General features: G+C 47.1%; 1 protein-coding gene across 1 annotated transcript in view; it reads right to left on the reverse strand.

The window, feature by feature from the left end:
• LOC138787264 (gap junction beta-1 protein-like) overlaps nt 1-22,104 on the reverse strand; it is a 29,134-nt gene that overhangs the window by 2,163 nt on the left and 4,867 nt on the right. The window lies entirely within an intron of this gene.

A 22,104-nucleotide genomic window follows, 5' to 3' on the forward strand; every position in this document is an offset into this window, starting at 1 on the left:
TCTTATGAGGGGCCTCAGGACCCTTATTTAAAGGACCCGGTTTAGAGGGGTTATGGTCATGAAACTTCCGGATGAGACGTGGGGCATGTATATCCTTACTGGCAACCCACGTATTTTCTTCAGGACCATATCCCTTCCACTGGACAAGATATTGGATGGAATTTTGAATTTGACGAGAGTCCAATATCCTGTCCACTTCAAACTCCAGCTCCCCCTGGATGACCAGAGGAGCAGGGAGGACTGAAGGAAGCACAGGATTAACATATTTTTTGAGAAGAGACTTATGAAATACATTGTGAATTCTCATAGACCCAGGTAATCGTAATCTGAATGAAACAGGATTAATGATCTCTGTGATAACGTACGGACCAATGTACTTCGGTGCTAGTTTACCAGAGGGAACCTTCAATTTCAAGTTTTTAGTTGAGAGCCATACCTTTTCTCCTATACCGTAATCTGGACCAGATATGCGTCTTTTGTTCGCCTGTTTCTTAGCTGTCTCTTGGGCTTTGACCAAGTTCTGAAGAGCTTGGGCCCAAACTGTGCACAGTTTAGAATAAATACCTTCGGCCGAAGGGTTTACGGACTCTGACGCATGTACAGAAGAATATCTGGGATTAAAGCCATAATTACAATAAAATGGTGACATCTTGAGTGACTGATTTTCACGATTATTTAGAGCAAATTCCGCTAAGGATAGAAACTCTCTCCATTTATCTTGGCTCCCAGCAACAAAACACCTCAAAAATTGTTCCAGAGATTGGTTCACCCTTTCTGTCTGGCCATTAGATTGTGGGTGAAAAGCCGACGAAAAGGATAATGAGATGCCCAGCCGACCACAAAATTCTCTCCAAAATCTGGAGACAAATTGTACCCCCCTGTCAGAAACTACATTTTCTGGAACACCATGCAAACGTAAGATATGGTTTATGAACAATGTAGCCAAGGTACGAGCATTAGGGAGCTTACGCAGGGGAATAAGGTGACACATCTTAGAAAATCTGTCAACAACCACCCAAATGACTGTTTTTCCCTTAGAGGGTGGCAAATCGGTAATAAAATCCATAGAAATATGAGTCCAAGGTCTGGTAGGCACCGGAAGGGGATGGAGGAGACCTTCAGGTAGTCTACGCAGAACCTTGGATCTGGCGCAAGTTTCACAGGCGTCGACAAATGATTTGACATCTCTTGCCCATGAAGGCCACCAATAATGCCGTGAGAGTAAGTACTTAGTACCTGCAATTCCCGGGTGACCAGCCAACACAGAATTATGAATCTCCTCCAAAACCTTAAGGCGAAGGTTTGGAGGAACAAACAGTTTAGACTCAGGAGTGTTCCGGGGAGCCAGAGACTGAGATTCCGCAATCCGAGCTGCCAGATCGGGTTGCAAAGTGGCCACCACCACCCCGGGTGACAGGATGGTCTCTGGTTGCTCCCTGGGAACCGTGTCGATGTCAAAGCTGCGCGATAAGGCGTCAGCTTTAACATTTTTAGACCCAGGTCGAAAAGAAATTTCAAAATTAAATCGTGTAAAGAACAAAGCCCATCTGGCCTGACGAGGAGTGAGACGTTTGGCTTTATCCAGATATATCAGATTCTTATGATCTGTTAACACCTTAATTCTATGTTTAGCCCCTTCCAGAAAATGTCTCCATTCATCAAAGGCTAATTTAATGGCCAGAAGTTCTCTGTTACCTATGTCATAGTTGCTTTCGGCTTTGGAGAACTTCCTAGAAAAGTAGGCTATGGGTCTGAGGTTGGTGAGGGTCTCTGAACCTTGTGAGAGAACTGCTCCTACCCCAACCTCAGATGCGTCAACTTCAATGACAAAGGGTTGTTCAAAGTCAGGCTGAGTTAACACAGGAGCTTCAGCAAAACACCTCTTAAGCTCGTCAAATGCCAGGATAGCCTCAGGACTCCAATTAACCAGGTCTGCCCCCTTTTTGGTTAGATCAGTTAATGGTTTAGCAATAACAGAAAAACCCTTGATGAACTTTCTATAGTAATTGGCGAATCCCAGGAACCTTTGTAGGGCCTTAAGGCTACTGGGTCGCTCCCAATTTTCAATGGCTGTCACTTTAAGGGGGTCCATACAAAATGAGTTGGAGGTGATCTTATACCCTAAGAATGAGACCTCCTGTATCCCAAACTGGCATTTTGACAGCTTGGCGCAGAGGTGATTTTGCCTTAGCAATTCTAATACAGTACGAACATGCTGAACATGAGAGCACCAATCAGGAGAAAATATCAAAATATCATCTAGATATACCACCAAAAAACGACCCAGATGTTCACGGAACACGTCATTAACAAAATGTTGGAAGACTGCCGGAGCATTACATAATCCAAAGGGCATAACGAGGTATTCGAAATGTCCCTCAGGAGTATTAAAGGCAGTCTTCCACTCGTCTCCCTCCTTTACTCTTATTAGGTTGTATGCTCCCCGCAAATCAATCTTAGAGAACCATTTGGCTCCCACAATTTGGTTAAACAAGTCTGGAATGAGAGGCAGAGGGTGTTGATTTTTCACAGTGATCTTATTCAATTCTCGATAATCAATACAGGGGCGTAGACCACCATCTTTTTTACCCACAAAAAAGAATCCCGCCCCCATGGGAGAAGAGGAGGGACGGATGTGACCTTTACGCAAGCTATCCTTGATATAATCTCGCATAGCCTCTCTTTCTGGACAGGACAAATTAAATATTCTACCCTTAGGGTACTTAGACCCTGGTATCAAGTCAATAGTGCAATCATAGGGACGATGGGGAGGTAATCCATCCACCGATCTCTCATCAAACACATCAGCATAATCAAGCAGAAACTCCGGAATCTCCCCATCATCAGAAGAACATTCAGCAAGCGACAAAGAAATACAATGAGGAGCACACTCTGGTCCCCATCGAACCAGTTCCCTGTTGGGCCAGTCAAACACGGGGTTATGCTGGTCCAACCAGGGTAACCCCAGAATAATATCAGCAGACAAATTTTCCATAAGCAAAAAGTCAAGCTTTTCAAAATGAACTGATCCCACCTTTACCTCAAGATGGGGGGTAATGTAGCGTATATTACCCTGAGCAAAAGGGGCAGAGTCCGCTCCAGTCACATTCAACGGACATTTAAGCTGAAGTGGACATGCCCCCAGACCAGACCAGAAAACAGTATTAATAAAGTTAGCAGAAGCCCCAGAGTCAACCTGGGCATATCCCGAGATAAATTTATCTCCCAAAGTCAAAGAAATAGGCAACAACAACTTCTTTTTCTTGTCGAAGGTTACCTGTGCACCTGAATGACCCCCTCGATAATCATTCAGGCGCTGAAGTTTTCCGGCGGTGAACCAGGTCTAGCGGTACATTGTCGTACTTGATGCCCCGCTTTGCCACAGTAGAGACACAGATGGTTCTGGAGGCGATATGCACGTCTGGCCTTGGCGTCAGTTGACCCGATCTGCATAGGTTCGTCTTGCGGAGGGGACACAGGAGAGGAAGAAGAAGGTTTAGGAGGTAAGGTCAAAGGACATGAACCAGAAGGGAATTTAGACGTTTCTCTCTCTTTGCGTCTGTCCCGCATACGCCTATCTACCCGTATGGCTAAGGTCATAGTTTCCTCCAGAGTCTCAGGATTAGGATAGGCTACTAACAAGTCCTTCAGTTGGTCAGACAAGCCCGCACGAAACTGGAAACGCAGAGCTGGGTCATTCCAAGTAGAGGGTACACACCACTGCCTAAAGTCAGCACAGTATTCTTCCACTGGTCTCTTACCCTGTCTGAGTGTCGTCAATTGGCGCTCTGCCTCTGCTGCTCGGTCTGGGTCATCATACAGAAGGCCCAAGGCTGAAAAAAATCTGTCAACGGTCATTAAATCAGGGGAGTCAGAAGGTAGTGAGAATGCCCATTCTTGGGGTGGGCCCTGCAGGAGGGACATAATAATGCCCACCCTCTGGGTCTCCTCTCCGGAGGAGCGGGGACGTAGCCGGAAAAATAATCTGCACCCCTCCCGAAAGGTCCGGAAATTTTTCCTGTCCCCCTTAAATTTCTCAGGGAGCTGCACTGGGGGTTCAGGAGCCTGCGGGGGGGTCAGACACATCTGCCTGGGCAAGGACTCTTGTTCCTGCACACGCTCAGCAAGGGTCTGAACCAACGTATTCAGACCCTGCATCTGGGTCACCAGGGTGTTCATAGGGTCCATGATGCAGGTGACCCAAAAATCTTCTTTCAGGCTGGCTATTCTGTCACAAACTCGCCGGACGTAGGTGGGGAACAGAACAAGACAGTGAGCCCTAACCACTAGAACCCACCTTCTGATCCTACCTACTTGCCTCAACGGCCCTAAACGGCCGTGGACAACCACGGTGTCAGTCCCTGTCCTACACCAAGTGATACACAAAACAAGACAGACGAAACAAACACAATAATGCAAAGTCTACGGTCCGGGTCAGCAACGGCGGTCAGCGAGGTACAAAAACGTAAGGCAGAAGAAGAGTCAGAGACAGACAAGGAGGTCAGGGCAGGCAGCAGACAAAGCAGGTTGGAAGATCAAGCAATAGGTCAGGCAACAGAAGTAACAGAACCAGGAGAGCTGAAGTGCTTAGCTGAGTAACACTCAATAGCCAGCAGGGAAATGAAGAGCCTGCTGCTTTTTTATCTGGAATCAGGGACTGGGTCCAGCACTTGATTGGATCAGCCCTGAACCCAGCACCCAGCTCAGCTGGACAGGTCTATAAGGAGTAACCCCTGCACTGCCAGAGTGTAACAGGCAATGCGGGTGTGGCTGGGAAACTAAGACAGCATTCAGACAGGACTGCAAACAAAAAACAACCAGAGGCTCAGCGCTTCCTCGGTCGCCCAGTACGGACCGAGGAGCGCAAAGTCACATTCCTGACAAAGCGATTTTAAGAAACTCTGTAATAGGTTTTATGTACTAAAAGAGTTTCCTTCTGTACTGAAAAAGCAATCTCCCAGCCTCCCCCCTCACATCAAATGAAGCAGGATTTCTGTCTCCATTATGTGGCTATGGAGAGGGGGGGGGCTGCTAGGAGTGACTGAGCACGGAGCAGTCCTGCACAGCATAACACCCTGCAATCTTCTCTCAGTAAGTTCATAGATAAGCACTGACCTTTCTGACACCTGAATTTAGCGTTTTAGGTGCCCAGAGAGTCTAGAAACAGCTGACCTTCATGTCACCTCTTCCTGCTCCCTCATCTCCCTCAGCCCCTCCCCCCTATATAGGCTTACAATGGAGAGAGCAGAACCCGTCTTCACTGGCTTCTCTGTAATGAAGACGTGTTTGCCTGATAATGCACAGATAAGTAGTCAGGGGGGGAGGCTGGGAGATTGCTTCTTGAGTACAGAAGCAGGCTTTTTTGGCTGATGAAACCTATTACAGAGTTTCTTAAAATCGCTTATACTACTGATTTCTGCAATACAAAAAAATATGACAGTTACGCTTTAAGTCTGGCGTTTTCTGAGCCGGGCTTAACCCCTTAACGACATCGGGCGTACCCATACGCCCCCGTTGCCTGGGCTTTAACGCAAACGGGCGTATGGGTACGCCCGATGTTTCCCCGTTCGCTGCGTGTTCACACACAGCGGTCGGGGAAGATGGCCTGCTATAAATCATAGCAGGCCATCATAGCTTCACGGCACGGGGGGTGGTTAACACCCCCCGTGCTTACGATCGCCGCTATAGGCTGATCAATTCAGATCAGCCAATAGCGGCGATCGGAACCTTTCCGGGTCATCGGTGACCCGATGACCCGGAAAAAAAATGGCGGTCGGTGCTGTCCGAGGACGGCACCGACCGCCATTACTGTAAAAAGTAATGGTGATCGCCGTGCCACCGGCCCGATCGCCGTGAACGGCCGGCCGGCCGTTCACGGCGATCGGGCCGGTGGCACGGCGATCAGAGTCCCACAAAATAGTAAATACCTGCCCTGGACCCCTCAGCTAGGTAGCCGAGGGGTCCAGAGCAGGTATTTGTACATTACTCACCTGTCCCGGGCTCCTGATCGGCGTCTTCCGGGTTCGCGGCGTCCTCCGTCATTCCGTTCGGTCTTCGGGTCTTTCCGGCGGTCCCCGTCGTCTTCTCTCGGCTATTTTCGGCTCCAGCCTCGTCATTTTCCGGATTTTGCGCTCTGCTGCCCCCTAGCGGCTGATATGTGTAATACACTTATCAGCAGCTACAGGGATATTCTGAATGTAGAAAAAGTTTTTTTTTTTTTTCCAAAATTTTTTTTTTCTATTTTCCGCACCCTATCGCCGCTGAGTGTTGATCAGCATCGCACGAAAGTGCGCTGCTAATCAGCAACTCCTCCTTTTTGGCGTAGGGTGTTTTTTTTCTATATCCTACTGCCACGGTCTGCTTATAAGTGCCGCACATAAGTGCGGCATTTATCAGCAACTCCTTTGTTGGCGTAGGTTTTTTTTTTATACTTACTGTAAAAAAACACGTAAAAAACACTACATTACACCACACTACATTGAATAAAGTTTGACACTACACCACTACATACCCCATATACCAATCCTCGTATAAAGATGGCCCCCAGGGTGTTTTCGGCGTCAGAGGGATACGTTATTATTACCTCCGACACCGAAACAGCCAGTGAGGATGAATGGGGGGGATCCTTCTTTCCTCCATTCATCCTCATCATCCAGTGACGTGTCTGGGGGTAGCGTAGCGTATGCTGCCTCCCAGACACGTCTTTTCCGCCAGTACCGTCCCAATAAGAGATCACAGTATGGTGTGAAATTCTACAAACTCTGTGAGCGTACCTCAGGGTACACTTACAGATTTCGGGTACGTGCAAACTGCGGAATGGCGAAGGATAACCCTTTGTGCATTCCGCAGCTGGCACCCGCCGGCGGACTAATGCGGGCGCATGTCTCTACCCGTGTCATAGACTCCAATCTATGCACGGGCGGAATCCGTCGTCCATCCAAAGAATGAACACGTTGGACGGAGAGCGGAATCCGCCCGTGCATAGAATGGAGTCTATGACTCGGCCGGAGACGTGCGCCTGCATCAGTCCGCCGGCGGGTGCCAGCTGTGGAATGCACGAAGGGTTATCTGTCGCGATTCCGCAGTGTGCATGTACCCTTAGAGTGTATGTAGGAAGGGACACCCGAATCCAGCCCCCAGATGCCCCCTCCCCCCCCCATCCTCGGAGTTAGTGGGAAGATCGTCCGGGAACTGATCTTCCCACTGCTGGATAAAGGTCACCACCTGTACGGGGATAACTTTTATACCAGCGCCCCCTCTTCCGGTCCCTCGCTGCCCTGTAGCTTCCGGCACGATCCGAACATATCAGAAGTAGTAATAGAGCCCTAATATTTAGCAGCCATGGAGCGGACCCAGCGCTTCTGGATATGAAGGACCCCGTATCGCACCAGGGCAACATTTTCCAGGTGACGTCCCCCACACAGGAGAACAGGAGACGCCAGAAGAAGTGCAGAGTGTGGGGTAACAGGGGGATCAGGAAGGACACCATTTTCCAGTGTGACGCCTGTCCTGATCACCCCGGCCTCTACATACTGGATCGCTCCAAGGCGCACCACACGTCACTGGGGTTCTACATTATCTAAATTCTGTCCCTTATTCCTATTTCAGGGGTCACGTTGATCCAGGGATTATTCTGGTCGCCATTATGGAGTCGGGAAGGAATTTTTCCCCTGTGATGAGGCTACTGTCGTCTGCCTCACGAGGATTTTTTGCCTTCCTCTGGATCAACACAGGTTGAGTTTGATGGACACCTGTCATTTTCAACCTTATACACTAATAATTGGCCTAATACCCCCAAATAAATTAGAATTGTCCCTTTTCCCCAGCTAAGTAGGTATGGCCGCCATTCCCATTAGAGGATGCCATGATGCAATTACAAAGCCTCTGTGCGGCCAGGACAGTAGAAACCCCCCACAAGTGACCCCATTCTGGAAACTACACCCCATAAGGAATCTAATAAGGGGGGCAGCGGGGATATGGCCCCCTGGTGACGGCCACATTTGGGACGTGAAAGTGAAAAAAATTGTATTTTTTATTTTCTCGGCACATGTTCTACGTAAGTGCCCGTCACCAGGGGGGTCCATATGCTCACTGCACCCCTTGTTAGATTCCTTATGGGGTGTAGTTTCCAGAATGGGGTCACTTGTGGGGGGTTTCTACTGTCCTGGCAGCACAGGAGCTTTGTAATTGCGACATGGCCTCCATCCTCCATTCCAGCCTCTAAATGGCGCTCTGTCCCTTTGGTGACTTGCCCTGTGCCCATATGGCACATTATGCCCACATGTGGGGTATTTTCGTACTCAGGGGACACTACCCTACACGTTTTGTGTTCATTTTCTTTTTTAACCCCTTGTGGAAATGGAAAAAAATCAAGGCTAGACCAACATTTAGTGTAATTTTTGTAAAATTTTTACTCTAAATTATTAATCTTGTCATGTTTTTTCATTTTCACAAGGGGTTAAAAGATAAAAAAAAACATTTAATGTGTAGAGCAATTTCCCCTGAGTACGGAAATACCCCACATGTGGACATAAAGCGCCATGCGGGTGCAGGGTAAGCCTCCGAAGGGAAGAAGCGCCATTTGGTTTTTGAAGGCTGGATTTGGATGGAATGGATTTCGAGGGGCCATGTTGCATTCAAAAGGCCCCTGTGTTGCCAAGACAGTTGAAACCCCCCACAAGTGACCCCATTATGGAAACTGCACCCCTCAAGGAATGTAACAAGGGGTGTAGTGAGCATATGGACCCCACTGGTGACGGACACAAATGTGGAACAATGTGGCGTGAAAATGAAATATTACATTTTTTACACTATAATGTTGGTTTAGCCTTGAATATATCATTTTCACAAGGGGTTAAAAGAGGAGAAAAAAAACAAAATGTGTAGCGCAATTTCCCCCGAGTCCGTAAATACCCCACATGTGGACATAAAGCACCATGCGGGTGCAGGGTAAGCCTCCGAAGGGAAGGAGCACCATTTCGTTTTTGAAGGCTGGATTTGGATGGAATGGATTTTGAGGGGCCATGTTGCATTCAAAAGGCCTCTGTGTTGCCAAGACAGTTGAAACCCCCCACAAGTGACCCCATTATGGAAACTACACCCCTCAAGGAATGTAACAAGGGGTGTAGTGAGCATATGGACCCCACTGGTGACGGGCACAAATGTGGAACAATGTGGCGTGAAAATGAAATATTACATTTTTTACACTATGATGTTGGTTTAGCCTTGAATTTATCATTTTCACAAGGGGTTAAAAGAGAAAAAAACACACAATATGTGTAGAGCAATTTCCCCCGAGTCCGTAAATACCCCACATGTGGACATAAAGCACCATGTGGGCGCAGGGCAAGCCTCCGAAGGGAAGGAGCGCCATTTGGATTTTGGAGGTTGGATTTGGCTAGAATGGATGATGAACGCCATGTCGCATTTACAGAGCCCTCGTGGTGCCAAAACTCTGGAAACCCCCCACAAGTGACCCCATTCTGGAAACTGCACCCCTCAAGGAATCTAACAGGGGGGGAAAAGAGGATATGGACCCCTTGATGACGGGCACATTTGTGCCATGAAAGTGAAAAAATGAAATTTTTCCCTTTCACGTCACATTGTTCCACATTTGTGCCCGTCACCAGTGGGGTCCATATGCTCACTGCCCCCCTTGTTAGATTCCTTGAGGGGTGTAGTTTCCAGAATGGAATCACTTGTGGGGGGTTTCCAGTGTCTTGGCAGCACGAGGGCTCTGTAAATGCGACATGGCCCTTGAAATCCTTTTCAGTGAAATTCAGCTTCCAAAAGCCAATTGGCGCTCCTTCCCTTTGGAGGCTCGTCCTGCGCCCCCTTGGCACTTTATCGCCACATGTGGGGTATTTCTGTACTCGGGAGAAACTGCGCTACACATTTTTTGTCTTTTTTTGCCTCTTATCCCTTTAAGAAAATGAAAAATTGAAGGCTAGAACAACGTTTTAGTGTAAAAAATAAATTTTTCTTTTTTCATGCCATATTGTTCGGAAAATCTGTGAAGCACCTGTGGGGTCCAGATGCTCACCGCACCCCTTGTTACATTCCTTGAGGGGTGTAGTTTTCTGAATGGTGTCCCTTTAGGGGTGTTTTTTAGGTTTTGACACCCCAGAGCCTCTGCCAACCTGAAGTGGTACAGTCAAAAATGACCAAATATAACGGAGGCGTTGAAATTCACTAGGCGCTCCCTTATATCTGAGGCTTGTGGTTGCGTCAAATAGCGCAATAGGGCCACATATGGAGTATTTCTATAAACTGCAGAAACGGGGCAATAATTATTGGGGTGCATTTCTCTGGTAATAGGTTTATAATTATGAAAAATATTGGATTACAATAAAATTTCTGCACAGAAAATTAAAATTTTCAAATTCCTTACACACTTAGCTTTTATTTCTGTGACTCCCCTAAAGGGTTAAAACACTTTCTGGATGTGCTTTTGCAGAGTTTGGGGGGTGCAGTTTCTGAAATGGGGTGCTTTGTGGGGCTTTCTAACATACAGGCCCCTCAAATACACTTTAAACCTGAACAAGTCCCTAAAAATATCTGATTTTGAAATTTGACTGAAAATTTGGAAATTTGCTGCTAATGTTTTAAGCTCCCTATTGTGTAAAAAAAATGAAAAATAGTTTAATAAATGCCGCCAACATAAAGTAGACATGTTGCTAATGCTATTTAATATATAATTTATGTGGTATAACCACTTTCTGTATACGCAAAAAAGTTTCAAAGTTGGAAAAATGCATTTTTTCACATTTTTTCACATTATTTGGGTTTTTTTCATAAAGATTTGTTATGAGTATCGACTCCAATTTACCAGAAATGTAAAGTACAATATGTCACGAGAAAACAATCTCAGAATCAGCCGGATAGGTAAAAGCATCCCGAAGGTATTAATGACTAAAGTGACACTGGTCATATTCATAAAATTTGTCTCTGTCATTAAGGCCATTTCAGGCTCTGTCCTTAAGGGGTTAAAAATGTTCCCGCAGCTCTGACAGTAAGCAGATTCATGTAGAGGTGCACTGCCTCTGCATAAATCCTGTGTGAACCAGTGTGTGCGCAGAGGAAACCTACGGCAGCTCAGAGCTGGTGTAGGTTTCCTGATCATTTTTCGGCAAGAAAAATGGTAAATTAAGCGGACCCAGAGTTCGTGTTCAACTAAATCATAGACCCTATTTATAGGAAATTACAAATGTCATTTCCTATAACTAGGGTCCATGGTGTAGTTGAATATATGCACCTGCCTGAAAAAGGAGTCATTCCGGCTCTGAAACAAATCTTTTTATTTGTTGTATTGTGCTTTTTAAATAAATCTTTAATGTTATTTTTACATAGAGCAGCACCTTAAGCGGTCCCTTTTTTTTCCATATTTTTCTCGTCTTCATAAAGCCATACATTTTTTTTTAATCAACATCATTTTTATTGAAAAACTTTTTCTTGTACAAAACAAGTTTTCTCCCCGTACAAACAAAAAATCCCCGGAGGGCATACCCTCCAACCCACACCCTCCCTAACCCCCTCCTCTCTTCCCGATCCCTCCCTCCCCCCCCGAACCTTCCAATTCCACAATCTATGTTAACATATATAAAGTGCAATATGTCAAGAGTCTTAACATCACTTCACCGCGTAAGTGTTATCAAATCTTGAACTGTCCCGAAAAAAACCCCAAGGTAAACATTGTATAGAAGAGGGGCCTGGCTAGGCCGAGCCCCGTACACCACCTGCCGACAAGCAATAAATGGAACATTATCAGGGGAGACGCAAACCATCCCTTCATCTTGCACACCACACATCCCAGTTTAGGTGCGGGAGCCCGGGGACGCTAGTTCAGGGGTAGCCATCCATTTTCCCCAGAGTTTCTCAAATTTCTTGCTAGCTTTACGTTTTTCATATGCGTACCTTTCTACACCAATCAACCAGTTAACCTTACCCACAAATTCCGATACCGAGGGAGGGGTCTCGTCAAGCCAATGTTGAGCAATAAGTTTACGAGCCATGAACAGAATACGTGCTACTGCAATTTGTTCCATCACATTTAACGCTAGGTCATCCACATAGCCAAATATGTAGATTAGTGGAGATTGTTGCAGTTCCACTGAGTACACTTTATGTATGGCTGACGCCACCCCTCTCCAATAACGGAACAACTTGGGGCAACGCCAGAACATGTGTAATAGACCCCCTTCATGAACATGACATCGCGGACACATGGGCGTGTCTCGGACATTTATGCGAAAAAGAAATTGCGGTGTACGGTACACACGGTGCAACAAGTAGAGGTGTGAAAGGCGGTGCTGCTCCCCCAGAGATAGTTTAGGCGTCATTTCCAGTATTTCCTTCCATTGTCCTTCTTCTATGGGGCCAATGTCCGCCTCCCATTTTCCCTCAACATAAGCGGAAATCTATCTAAATATTTGGAGATAATGTGTCGGTATAGGCATGAGATAAGCCCCTTAGTGGATTCGGACTCCCCTACAATCATTGGTGGTAAGTATTGTACGCCCTACACAAGTATTTCCCCTTCCGCTTTACATGCATGACGTAATTGTAAGTACCTATAGAATTGAGTGTGGGGCAGAGCAAAGTGACTTCGTATTTGATCAAAACTTTTCAGCTCCCTACCGTCATACAGCTGCATTACTTTCCTTATTCCTGCGTCTCTCCAGGCGGAAAACCCCTCCAGGAGATACAATTCTTCCAACCATGGAGTATCCCATATGGACGTGTATGTCGTATATCCCATAATACCATATAGCTCTCTAATTTTCCACCATATCTTGTGGATAAGTAGTAGTGTCGGTATCTGAGGTGTAAGCAATAATATCCTTTTGGCCTCTAGAGTTTCATACAGAGAGACTGACTGCAAATGAGTTCCAATCAGCGCCTTGTTCTGGTCTCCCCCATCACTCACATCCCATCCCCTAAGGTGCTGAAGTTGGGCCGCTAGGAAATACATGGCCGCGTTAGGAACTGCAAGACCCCCATCATCCTTGTCTCTTTGCAATGTTTCTAATCTAATACGTTGGTGCTGAGAGCCCCAAATCAATGCGCGGAAGAGAGAATGAACCCTATTGAAAAGACGAGAGGGAAGCCATACAGGAGAGTTATGTAAGATATATAATAGTTGTGGCATCCAAATCATCTTCACCAGGTTCGCCCTGCCCACCACCGATAACAGCAGTTTGCGCCAAACAGTCAGCTTCTGTTGAAATTTACAGATCAGGGGTTCCATGTTTAATTTTTCATATGCTCTAACATCTCTAGAGATAAGGACCCCTAAATACTTGAAGGTGTCAACACTACTCAACGGGATGGCCGGGTTTAATTGCACGCTACCCTCTGTGTCTATAGGCATTATGACCGATTTATCCCAATTTATAGCAAGGCCCGAATAGACCCCAAATTCATTTATTGTGGTCATAGTGGCAGAAAGGGAGGAAGAGGCATCACTAAGATAGAGTAATAAATCATCGGCGTATAACGCCAGTTTGTCCTCTCTCCCGTCCGTTTTAAAGCCAACCACCCCAGGGTGCGAGCGCAGCAGGGAAGCTAAGGGTTCTATGGCCAGTGCGAATAATAGTGGGGAGATTCGCAGACTAGCCATCGGGGCCGAGTATAATAATTGTATGGATAAAAGAAATACTGAGCCGAACCCCATTTTCTCCATAACAGCCCACAAGTATGGCCATTCGACGCTGTCAAATGCATTGACAGCGTCCAATGAACAAACCACCCGACTTCCGGTACAGACAGCGTCTCTGACGCGATGTCTGTACCGGAGGTGAGGACAAGAGAGGAGACTCAGGAGAGGAGCATCGGCTGCCGGGAGATGCGCTGCTGCGGTGGAGCCTGCACTAGGTGAGTTTGTTTGTTTGTTTTTTTGTTTCTGTAGTGGGGATGGGGGGATTACTATGGGGAGCACAAGGGGGGTATTACTATAGGGAGCACAAGGGGGTATTACTATGGGGAGCACAAGGGGGGTATTACTATGGGGACATAAGGGGGGTATTACTATAGGGAGCACAAGGGGGGTATTACTATGGGAAGCACAAGGGGGGTATTACTATAGGGAGCACAAGGGGGCTATTACTATAGGGAGCACAAGGGGGGTATTACTATGGGGAGCACAAGGGGGGTATTACTATGGGGAGCACAAGGGGGGTATTACTATAGGGAGCACAGGGGGGTATTACTATGGGGAGCACAAGGGGGGTATTACTATGGGGAGCACAAGGGAGAGGGGATTACTATGGGGAGCACAAGGGAGAGGGGATTACTATGGGGAGCACAAGGTGGGGTTACTATGGGGAGCACAAGGGAGGGTGGGTTACTATGGGGAGCACAAGGGAGGGTGGGTTACTATGTGGAGCACAAGGGAGGGGGGGTTACTATGGGGAGCACAAGGGAGGGGGGGTTACTATGGGGAGCACAAGGGAGGGGGTTACTATGGGGAGCACAAGGGAGGGGGATTACTATGGGGAGCACAAGGGAGGGGGATTAGTATGGGGAGCACAAGGGAGGGGGGTTACTATGGGGAGCACAAGGGAGGGGGATTACTATGGGGAGCACAAGGGAGGGGGGTTTACTATGGGGAGCACAAGGGAGGGGGGATTACTATGGGGAGCACAAGGGAGGGGGATTACTATGGGGAGCACAAGGGAGGGGGATTACTATGGGGAGGACAAGGATGGGGGATTACTATGGGGAGCACAAGGGGGGTTAATATGGGGAGCACAAGGAGGGTTACTATGGGGAGCACAAGGAGGGTTACTATGGGGAGCACAAGGGGGTATTACTATGGGGAGCACAAGGGAGGGGGATTACTATTGGGGAGCACAGGGGGAATTACTATAGGGAGGGGATATTACTATGAGGAGGAGAGCATGGGGGGATAGCACAGGGGGCATTACTATGGGGAGAGCACAGGGGGTGGGGGCATTACTATTGGGAGGAGTACATGGGGTAATTACTATGGGGACAGCACAGGGGGGCATTACTATGGGGAGAGCACATGGGAGGGGGGCATTACTATAAGGGGAGCACAGGGGGTCATTACTATAAGGAGAGCACATGGGGAGGGGTCAATACTATTAGGGGAGCACACGGGGGCATTACTATAAGTGGAGCACACGAGAGGGGCATTAATGTCGTGGCAGGGAGGTATGGGGTAATTAGGGTAATTTATTCTGCCACGCTTCAACTGACTGTCTATGTCTCAATTGTAAAATAGGGAAGTGTCGGCCGTAAGGAAATCACACCAACAACCAGTTTGGTCCAAGTTCCATATACACTCCTCTTTATTACTTCCTTGATCCATACATTTATAGGGTAGAATATAGGGGTGGTTACAATATAACATTATTACATTCCTCTTTGATCTAATTGGATTACACCAAATCTCTATTAATTTATGCATTTTCTACTGCGTAGCTTAGGCCTTTAGACTCTTGTGGTAGTAACGTTTTCTATCTTCACATATCTTCTGGACGTGACTTCCTCTATCTTCCTCTGCAAACCACCAGCATACCATTCTTTGTCCAGGACAGGAACCATTAATCTTCCATGTGAAGGCTTTGCCTTGCAGAAGCAGTTACAAGCTACTAGTGTATATATATATATATATATATATATATATATATATATGTCTGAAGCAGTTTGTTAAGAATTATATATTGTAATGAGAATCACGTGTTAGTATACATTGTAGATTTAAATGTTTCTCTTATGAGGGTCATCCCCTGACCCCATACTTGACATTAATATAAGGAGAGCACATGGGGGCATTACGATAGGGGACTGCACAGAGGGGGCCACCAACTATAGGGGCCGGGGGGGGGGGCATTACTATAGGGGATGGCACAGAAGGGGGGGGGCACCTACTATATACAAACTGCACAGTAGGGGCCACCTACTATATAAGGGCTTTACAGAGGGGTCAGACTACTACATAGGGGCACAGGGGATCTAACTATTATATGTGCTGGAGCAAGTAGCCTAAACTATTTCTCTGACAGATTCTGGAGAGAGGATTCTTGGCCAGGAGAGGACTGCAAGATGGCCCAGGCTGGATGGAGAAAAAAAGAAAAAGTAAACGACTCTGGTCAGAGAAGACAGCTCCTGTGAGTGACTGGATGTAACTGCATTCTGCTATAGGGTCTGTAGTGATAGTGGTCATAGCGGTACTATGTAATGGTATCATTGGTAATGTCTTTCTGTTTTGTTCAGTTGCAGGATGGAGGCAATATATAGTCACTGTATGGTGGTAATATTTATTGTCAACAATGCTGTAAGATAGCATTGAGGGCATTATACTCTGTGGATACTTACAGTGTGCCCTTAAAGGGGTTTATGTGGGCAGTTAAAATTACTAGAAGTGCACTGCTAGTATATGAGCGCACTCCCTGTGTACATTCTGGCCTCATATCCTGTGGATTCTGATTGCGCTGTGTCGTTGAGTGGTGTGTGTGTGTGTGTGTGTGGGGGGGGGGGGGGGGGGGGCAAAAGCAAACTCCGCACAGGGCGCCATCTACCCTAAGGCCGGCCCTGCCCCATATAGTGACCATATTGTGGTAGAAACAAAGACTCTGTAGACTATATCAGTGATTACATAAAGTTACATCAATTGACTGAAGGGGGTGGCCCCTCAGACTGTTGAAGTTCTTTTTCCTGTTCTTCTCTATCCGGCCAAGACTGCTATGACAATTTCTCCCACAACTTGAAGTTGTCGAACATACATCTTAGGCTTTGCACTTTTTCAAAAACATCTTCAACTTTTCCCCAATCAGAGGGCTAAGAATGGTAATAATGCCCCTAGGTGACCCCCATAGGTATCTTCCCCCAGTAGATAGTCAAGTGCCCCCAGTAAGTAGCTGTCCCTTTAAGAGATAGATAGGTGCCTCCATCAGTACATAGTTGCTTCCCTTTGATGCCTTGAGTAGGTATTTTTAGTAGGTGGTTTCCTTCCCTGTAGACAGAGTTACCATCAGCAAAAAAAACCCACTTAGCTCCTCTCTGCTCCCTTGATGGCGGGCCTGCTCCTCCCCTGCTTCTGTTGGCGGGCACACGAGTGACGTCATTATGTGTGCATCGAGGTGGGGGTGTGCAGCAGAGGCCCTGCCCTCCTCCCAGCTTCCTGTGGACCTCAGGCTCAATGCAGCGTACAGCCTACAGGGTAAGCGACGGGGATGAGGAACGAGTGGATCCATGATCCGTTGGCTTTAACTTGCAAACAGCAAGCAGCTAGGAATCCCAGTGGTAGTATTCAACACCAGATATTGCACCCTTTGGGGCCAGGTAGGTTATTGCCTACACTGGTCGCCCCTTGTCCCGGCTTTTCTTTTAAGGTATATCCCAGCAATATTCCATTGAATTCTGTTGTCAGAAACCTACTTAAAATTACAAAATCCTGTTTGCAAGGTGTGCTTTATAGATCACCTTAAATTCAAAGATAATAATTATTAGATATGGACCACATCTCTCTATGAGCTGTATCTGGTATTGTGAAGATGGCAGCTGCTACTGGCAGCTTACAGCTACTACCTGCAGCCAGGATTGCAGTCCAATCCCAGCTGTGTTTGGTTGACTTTTCCCTGCTTGTTTAATCCATGGATTTTGACACAAGGGTGTTTTGATGTTTTAATATTGGGTTTGTCAGTAACTTACCTGACCGCGCTCCAGCGTCGTCTGGTCCGGCTGGAGCGCAGCGCCGCCCTCCTCGGCCGAGCCGGGTGACGTCACGGAGACCCGACGGCGTCCCTAGTAACCAGGGAAGCCGCGGGTCTCGTGTTAGTGTACGTCGCCCGGCCAAGCAGCTGAGTGCTGTTCAGCTCAGGCTGAGTGACGGATCTCTCTGCCACTCAGCCTGCAGCGCACCAGCTGCTATGTGTCTGGATTCAGGAGGCCGGACCAATCAGTCTTTGGTCCGGGCTCCTGATCCAGTATAAAGTGTTTTCAGTGTCAGCCTCTAATCGCTGGCTATTAGTTGTTTCTGATCCCAGCTCCCCAGTCCCTTGTATTCTGTCCTATCCTTTTCCATTTTGTCTTGCCTGGATTCTGACCTTTTGCCTGTCCCCTGACTCTCCGCTCGGTTCTGATTTTGTACTGCGTTGCTCGTTTGGTTCCTGACTCGGCTAGTTGACTCTCCGCATTTTGTTTGTCTGTCTGTCTGCGTTTTATGTTCTGCACGTATACAGCATAGGGATTGTCTTCGTGGTTGTCCGCGACCGCCTAGGGTCGACTGAGGCAAGTAGGCAGGTGACAGTGGGTGGGGTCAGATTTAGGGCCCACTGTCGAGTGTCTTGTCTTCACCCGCCGTTCGTGACAGAATAGCCAGCCTGTACAGTTTCGTGACGTGCACCAGGATTTCTATTATGGATCCTATGAAAGCATTGTTGGAGCAAATGCAGAACCTAAACTCAATGGTACAGAGCCTTGCTGAACGGGTTCAGGAGCAGGAGGCTGCTCCCCGACAAGTTACTATGTCCACCCCTTCCCCCCCTGAACCACCGGTACAACTCCCAGAAAAATTTAAGGGCGATAGAAGGAATTTCCGGACCTTCAGAGAGGGGTGCAGACTGTTCTTTCGACTACGTCCCCGCTCCTCAGGGGACGAGTCCCAAAGAGTGGGGATTATCATGTCACTGTTGCAGGGGCCACCACAGGAGTGGGCATTTTCTCTTCCTCCCAACGCCATAGAGTTAACCTCGGTTGATTATTTCTTTTCAGCTTTGGGATTATTGTATGACGACCCTGACAGGACTGCTGTAGCCGAGCGACAATTGACATCTTTAAAACAAGGTAAAAGGCCAGTTGAGGACTATTGCGCAGAGTTCCGCCAGTGGTGTATCCCATCCGGTTGGAACGACTCTGCTCTGCGCTATCAGTTTCGGGTGGGCCTATCTGAGCAGCTAAAGGACTGGTTGGTAGCTTATCCTCCCCCTGAAACGTTAGAAGAGACCATGACGTTAGCCATCAGGGTGGATCGTCGTACGCGGGACAGACGTAGGGAGAAAGGAATCGTTGAACTCTGTAAAACCCCTACCTCTTTTCTGTCTCCTTCTAAACCTCCTCCTTCCCCGTTACCACCTCCGGAGGAACCCATGCAGATCGGGGCTACCGATGCGAAAACTAGACGGGCCCATCGTATGCAACATAATCTGTGTCTGTACTGTGGCAAAGCTGGACACCGTGTTCGGGAATGTACTTCCAAGCCTGGATCATCGCCGGAAAACTCCAGCGCCTGAGTGACTATCGAGGGGGTCACTCAGGCGCACAGGTACCACTCGATAAGAATAAATTAATGGTCCCCATCTCACTATGTTTGGGTGAGAAGTGTATTTCGGGAATGGCCCATGTTGATTCAGGGGCATCCGCTAATTTTATTAATTCCGGGTTTTGGTCCAGTCTGGAGGTATGTCCACTTCAGCTTAAATGCCCGCTGAGTATTACTGGGGCGGACTTTACACCACTGGCTCAAGGTAGAGTGAAATATATCACTCCTCCTCTAGAAGTAAAAGTGGGGTCGATCCATTCGGAGTGTCTTGATTTTCTGGTTATGGACAATTTGTCTTCCAATGTTATTCTAGGTTTGCCCTGGTTGACCCAGCATAACCCTGTTTTTGATTGGGCAAGCAGAGAACTCGTCCAATGGGGGCCCGGGTGTGCTGCTCACTGTCTTTCTTTAAATTTAACAGGATGTTCTTCATTAGAAGGGGAGATCCCCGAGTTTCTGTCTGATTTTCGTGATGTTTTTGATGAAAAATCGGTGGATGAACTACCCCCTCATCGTCCATACGATTGTGCTATCGATTTGGTTCCTGAATCTAAATACCCGAAAGGGCGTATCTTTAATTTGTCTAGACCAGAAAGGGAAGCTATGCGGGATTATATTAAGGAAAGCTTACATAAGGGTCACATCCGTCCCTCCTGTTCTCCCCTTGGGGCCGGATTTTTCTTCGTAGGCAAAAAAGATGGTGGATTACGTCCCTGCATTGATTATCGGGAGCTAAATAAAATCACCATTAAGAATCAACACCCGCTCCCTTTGATTCCAGATTTGTTTGATCAGATTGTGGGGGCCCGGTGGTTTTCTAAGATCGACCTCCGGGGGGCCTATAATTTGATTCGAATAAGGGAGGGTGACGAGTGGAAAACTGCATTCAATACCCCCGAGGGACACTTTGAATACCTAGTCATGCCCTTCGGGTTGTGTAATGCGCCTGCAGTTTTCCAACGCTTCGTCAATGATGTGTTTCGTGAGTACCTGGGTCGTTTTGTAGTGGTGTACTTGGACGATATCTTGGTTTTTTCTCCAGATTGGTCTTCACATGTCAATCATGTTCGCAGAGTTATGGAACTGTTAAGACACAATCAGTTATTTGCGAAGTTGTTGAAGTGCCAGTTTGGTGTTCAGGAGGTCTCTTTTCTGGGATATAAAATCACCCCTAGTTCTTTTGGTATGGATCCCCTTAAGGTGGCAGCCATTGAAAAATGGGAACGCCCCAGGAATCTTAAAGCTCTTCAAAGATTTCTGGGTTTTGCCAACTACTACAGAAAATTTATTAAAGGATTCTCAGTAATTGCTAAACCCTTAACTGATCTCACCAGAAGGGGTTCCGATATGGATAACTGGACTCCTGAAGCCATTCTGGCCTTCGACAAACTCAAGACATGTTTTTCTGTCGCTCCGGTGTTGATTCAACCTAACTTTGAATTACCTTTTATTGTCGAGGTAGATGCATCAGAGGTGGGTGTAGGGGCTGTCCTCTCACAAGGTCCCGTAACACTCACTAACCTCCGACCCGTTGCCTACTTCTCTAGAAAGTTCTCCAAGACCGAATGCAACTATGACATTGGCAATAGAGAGCTCCTTGCCATTAAGTGGGCATTTGATGAGTGGAGACATTTTTTAGAGGGGGCTAAACACAAAATTAAGGTTCTTACCAATCATAAAAACCTCGTTTATTTAGATAAAGCCAAGCGCCTTACTCCACGGCAAGCCAGATGGGCATTGTTTTTTGCACGGTTTGATTTTGAAATCACCTTCAGACCAGGTTCCAAGAATGTAAAGGCAGATGCTTTATCTCGTAGTTTCAGTGTTAAAGAGGTCCCTGTAAGAGAATCCGAAACCATCTTATCTCCTGGGGTGGTGGTGGCAATTCTGCAGCCCGATCTGGCTGCTCAGGTGGTTCAGTCTCAGTCCATGGCGCCTAGAAACACCCCGGAAAATAAACTATTTGTTCCCCCTAATCTTCGGTTGAAAGTGTTGGAAGAAACACATTGTTCAGTACTGGCAGGTCATCCAGGTATTGCTGGTACCAAATATCTACTGTCTCGTCATTATTGGTGGCCATCCTGGGCTACGGATACTAAACTGTTTGTAGAAGCTTGTGAGATTTGCGCCAGGTCCAAGGTTCCTCGCAGGTTACCGGAGGGACTTCTTCAACCCCTGCCTCTGCCTGCTAGACCTTGGACCCACATCTCCATGGATTTTATAACTGATTTACCACCCTCTAAGGGTAAAACAGTGATTTGGGTGGTTGTTGACAGGTTCTCGAAGATGTGTCATTTAATTCCTCTCAACAAACTTCCCAATGCTCGTACTTTGGCCTCTCTTTTTATTAGTCATGTCTTACGGTTGCATGGGGTACCAGAGAATATCGTGTCTGACCGGGGAGTACAGTTTATATCTAGATTCTGGAAAGAGTTTTGTGGTCGCCTAGGTATATCTTTGTCATTTTCTTCAGCCTTTCATCCACAATCCAATGGACAAACGGAGAGGGTAAATCAGTCACTGGAGCAATTCTTAAGGTGTTTCGTTGCAGGCTCACAGGAGAAATGGAGAGAATACTTACCATTGGCTGAATTTGCCCTGAACAATCGTGAAAGTCAGTCTCTCAAAATGTCGCCGTTCTTTTGTAATTTTGGGTTTAATCCTCGTTGTTCTTCTGTACATGCGTCCGAATCCACTAATCCATCCGCCGAAAGAATTTACAGAAAACTGTGCACAGTTTGGGCCCAGGCTCTGCAGAACCTGGTTAAAGCTCAAGAGAATTGTAAAAAACAATCTAATAAAAGACGCATATCTGGCCC

This window comes from Dendropsophus ebraccatus, chromosome 3 (assembly GCF_027789765.1).
Source record: "Dendropsophus ebraccatus isolate aDenEbr1 chromosome 3, aDenEbr1.pat, whole genome shotgun sequence".
Classification (NCBI taxonomy): Eukaryota; Metazoa; Chordata; class Amphibia; order Anura; family Hylidae; genus Dendropsophus; species Dendropsophus ebraccatus.